Below are 5,265 nucleotides of genomic sequence, written 5' to 3' on the forward strand. Positions count from 1 at the left end.
TAATGCAAAACCCTAGTTTGAAACCCTAACCCTAATGTAAAACCCTTGTTTGTAACCCTAACCCAAATGTAAAGCCCTAGTTTGAAACCCAACCCTAATGTAAAACCCTAGTTTGAAGCATTAACCCTAATGTAAAACACTAGTTTGAAACCCTAACCCTAATAATAAGCCCTAGTTTGAAACCCTAACCCTAATGTAAAACCCTAGTTTGAAACCCTAACCCTAATGATAAACCCTAGTTTGAAACCCTAACCCTAAATTGAAACCCTAGTTTGAAACCCTAACCCTAATTTAAAACCCTAGTTTGAAACCCTAACCCTAATGTAAAACCCTAGTTTGTAACCCTAACCCTAATGAAAAAACCCTTGTTTGAAACCCTAAACCTAATGTAAAACCCTAGTTTGAAACCCTAACCCTAATGTAAAACCCTTGTTTGAAACCCTAACCCTAAAACAAAACCCTAGATTGAAACCCTAAGCCTAATTTGAAACCCTAGTTTGAAACCCTAACCCTAATTTGAAACCCTAGTTTGAAACCCTAACCCTAATGTAAAACCCTAGTTTGAAACCCTAACCCTAATTAGAAACCCTAGTTTGAAACCCTAACCCTAATATAAAACCCTAGTTTGTAACCCTAACCCTAATGTAAAATGACTGTTTTGAAACCCTAACCCTAATGTAAAACCCTAGTTTGAAAACCTAACCCTAATGTAAAACCCTAGTGTGAAACCCTAACCCTAATTTTTAACCCCTGTTTTTAAACCCTAACCCTAATGTAAAACCCTAGTTTGAAACCCTAAACCTAATGTAAAACCCTAGTTTGAAACCCTAACCCTAATATAAAACCCTAGTTTGAAACCCTAACCCTAATTTGTAACCCTAGTTTGAAACCCTAACCCTATTGTAAAACCCTAGTTTGAAAGCGTAACCCTAATGTAAAACCCTAGTTTGAAGCATTAACCCTAATGTAAAACCCTTGTTTGAAACCCTAACCCTAATTTTAAACCCGAGTTTGTAACCTTAACACTAATGTAAAACCCTAGTTTGGAACCCTAACCCTAATGTTAAACCCTAGTTTGAAACCCTAACCCTAATGTAAAACCCTTGTTTGAAACCCTAACCCTAATGTAAAACCCTAGTTTGAAGCAGTAACCCTAATGTAAAACCCTAGTTTGAAACTCTAACCCTAATTTTAAACCCTAGTTTGAAACCCTAACCCTATTGTAAAACCCTAGTTTGAAAGCGTAACCCTAATGTAAAACCCTAGTTTGAAGCATTAACCCTAATGTAAAACCCTAGTTTGAAACCCTAACACTAACGTTAAACCCTAGTTTGAAACCCTAACCGTAATGTAAAACCCTAGTTTGTAACCCTAACCCTAATGTAAAACCCTAGTTTGAAACCCTAACCCTAATGATAAACCCTAGTTTGAAACCCTAACCCTAATGCAAAACCCTAGTTTGAAACCCTAACCCTAATGTAAAACCCTTGTTTGTAACCCTAACCCAAATGTAAAGCCCTAGTTTGAAACCCAACCCTAATGTAAAACCCTAGTTTGAAGCATTAACCCTAATGTAAAACACTAGTTTGAAACCCTAACCCTAATAATAAGCCCTAGTTTGAAACCCTAACCCTAATGTAAAACCCTAGTTTGAAACCCTAACCCTAATGATAAACCCTAGTTTGAAACCCTAACCCTAAATTGAAACCCTAGTTTGAAACCCTAACCCAAATGTAAAACCCTAGTTTGAAACCCTAACCCTAATGTAAAACCCTAGTTTGAAACCCTAACCCTAATGTAAAACCCTAGTTTGTAACCCTAACTCTAATGTAAAACCCTAGTTTGAAACCCTAACCCTAATGTAAAACCCTAGTTTGAAACCCTAACCCTAATGTAAAACCCTTGTTTGAAACCCTTACCCTAATTTTAAACCCGAGTTTGAAACCCTAACCCTAATGTAAAACCCTAGTTTGAAACCCTAACCCTAATGTAAAACCCCTTGTTTGTAACCCTAACCCTAATTTGAAACCCTAGTTTGAAACCCTAACCCTAATGTAAAACCATAGTTTGAAGCACTAACCCTAATGTAAAACACTAGTTTGAAACCCTAACACTAAATTGAAACCCCAGTTTGAAACCCTAACACTAATGTAAAACCCTAGTTTGTAACCCTAACCCTAATGTAAAACCTTAGTGTGAAACCCTAACCCTAATGTAAAACCCTAGTTTGAAACCCTAACCCTAATGTAAAACCCTAGTTTGAAACCCTAACCCTAATTTGAAACCCTAGTTTGAAGCATTAACCCTAATGTAAAACACTAGTTTGAAACCCTAACCCTAATTATAAGCCCTAGTTTGAAACCCTAACCCTAATGTAAAACCCTAGTTTGAAACCCTAACCCTAATGATAAACCCTAGTTTGAAACCCTAACCCTAAATTGAAACCCTAGTTTGAAACCCTAACCCTAATTTAAAACCCTAGTTTGAAACCCTAACCCTAATGTAAAACCCTAGTTTGTTACCCTAACCCTAATGAAAAAACCCTTGTTTGAAACCCTAAACCTAATGTAAAACCCTAGTTTGAAACCCTAACCCTAATGTAAAACCCTTGTTTGAAACCCTAACCCTAATTTGAAACCCTAGATTGAAACCCTAAGCCTAATTTGAAACCCTAGTTTGAAACCCTAACCCTAATTTGAAACCCTAGTTTGAAACCCTAACCCTAATATAAAACCCTAGTTTGAAACCCTAACCCTAATTAGAAACCCTAGTTTGAAACCCTAACCCTAATGTAAAACCCTAGTTTGTAACCCTAACCCTAATGTAAAATGACTGTTTTGAAACCCTAACCCTAATGTAAAACCCTTGTTTGAAACCCTAACCCTAATGTAAAACCCTAGTTTGAAAACCTAACCCTAATGTAAAACCCTAGTGTGAAACCCTAACCCTAATTTTTAACCCCTGTTTTTTAAACCCTAACCCTAATGTAAAACCCTAGTTTGAAACCCTAAACCTAATGTAAAACCCTAGTTTGAAACCCTAACCCTAATGTAAAACCCTAGTTTGAAACCCTAACCCTAATGTAAAACCCTTGTTTGAAACCCTAACCCTAATTTTAAACCCGAGTTTGAAACCCTAACCCTAATGTAAAATCCTAGTTTGAAACCCTAACCCTAATGTAAAACCCCTTGTTTGTAACCCTAACCCTAATTTGAAACCCTTGTTTGAAACCCTAACCCTAATGTTAAACCCTAGTTTGAAACCCTAACCCTAATGTAAAACCCTAGTTTGAAACCCTACCCCTAATTTGAAACCCTAGTTTGAAATCCTAACCCTAATGTAAAACCCCTTGTTTGTAACCCTAACCCTAATTTAAAACCCTAGTTTGAAACCCTAACCCTAAAGTTAAACCCTAGTTTGAAACCCTAACCCTAATGTAAAACCCTAGTTTGAAACCTTAACCCTAATTTGAAACCCTTGTTTGAAACCCTAACCCTAATTTGAAACCCCTGTTTGAAATCCTAACTCTAATGTGAAACCTTAGTTTGAAACCCTAACCCTCATAAAAAACCCTAGTTTGTAACCCTAACCCTCATGTAAAATCCTAGTTTGTAACCCTAACCCTAATGTTAAACCCTAGTTTGAAACCCTAACCCTAATGTAAAACCCTAGTTTGAAACCCTAACCCTAATGATAAACCCTAGTTTGAAACCCTAACCCTAATGCAAAACCCTAGTTTGAAACCCTAACCCTAATGTAAAACCCTAGTTTCTAAACCTAACCCAAATGTAAAACCCTAGTTTGAAACACTAACCCTAATGTAAAACCCTAGTTTGAAACGCTAACCCTAATGTAAAACCCTAGTTTAAAGCATTAAACCTAAAGTAAAACACTAGTTTGAAACCCTAACCCTAATGTTAAACCCTAGTTTGAAACCCTAACCCTAATGTAAAACCCTAGTTTGAAACCCTAACCCTAATGATAAACCCTAGTTTGAAACCCTAACCCTAAATTGAAACCCTAGTTTGAAACCCTAACCCTAATGTAAAACCCTAGTTTGAAACCCTAACCCTAATGTAAAACCCTAGTTTGAAACACTAACCCTAATGTAAAACCATAGTTTGAAGCACTAACCCTAATGTAAAACACTAGTTTGAAACGCTAACCCTAATGCTAGTTTGAAGCATTAACCCTAATGTAAAACCCTAGTTTGAAACCCCAAACCTAATTTGAAACCCTAGTTTGAAACCCTAACCCTAATGTAAAACCCTAGTTTGTAACCCTAATCCTAATGTAAAACCTCAATTTGAAACCCAAACCCTAATTTGAAACCCTAGTTTGAAACCCTAAACCTAATGTAAAACCCAAGTTTGAAACCCTAACCCTAATTTAAAACCCCTGTTTTGAAACCCTAACCCTAATGTAAAACCCTTGTTTGAAACCCTAACCCTAATGTAAAACCCTTGTTTGAAACCCTAACCCTAATGTAAAACCCTAGTTTGAAAGCCTAACCCTAATGATAAACCCTAGTTTGAAACCCTAAACCTAATGCAAAACCCTAGTTTGAAACCCTAACCCTAATGTAAAACCCTTGTTTGTAACCCTAACCCAAATGTAAAGCCCTAGTTTGAAACCCTAACCCTAATGTAAAACCCTAGTTTGAAACCCTAACCCTAATGATAAACCCTAGTTTGAAACCCTAACCCTAAATTGAAACCCTAGTTTGAAACCCTAACCCTAATGTAAAACCCTAGTTTGAAACCCTAACCCTAATGTAAAACCCTAGTTTGTAACCCTAACCCTAATTTAAAACCCTAGTTTGAAACCCTAAACCTAATGTAAAACCCTAGTTTGAAACCCTAACCCTATTGTAAAACCCTTGTTTGAAACCCTAACCCTAAAACAAAACCCTAGATTGAAACCCTAAGCCTAATTTGAAACCCTAGTTTGAAACCCTAACCCTAATGTAAAACCCTAGTTTGAAACCCTAACTCTAATTTGAAACCCTAGTTTGAAACCCTAACCCTAATGTAAAACCCTAGTTTGAAGCCCTACCCCTAATTTGAAACCCGAGTTTGAAACCCTAGTGCTAATGTAAAACCCTAGTTTGCAACCCTAACCCTAATTTGAAACCCTAGTTTGAAACCCTAACCCTAATGTTAAACCCTATTTTGAAACCCTAACCCTAATGTAAAACCCTATTTTGAAACCCTAACCCTAATGTAAAACCCTAGTTTGAAACCCTAACCCCTAATGTAAAACCCT

The sequence above is a fragment of the Vanacampus margaritifer genome, unplaced genomic scaffold (genome assembly GCF_051991255.1).
Source record: "Vanacampus margaritifer isolate UIUO_Vmar unplaced genomic scaffold, RoL_Vmar_1.0 HiC_scaffold_25, whole genome shotgun sequence".
In the NCBI taxonomy this organism is placed as follows: Eukaryota; Metazoa; Chordata; class Actinopteri; order Syngnathiformes; family Syngnathidae; genus Vanacampus; species Vanacampus margaritifer.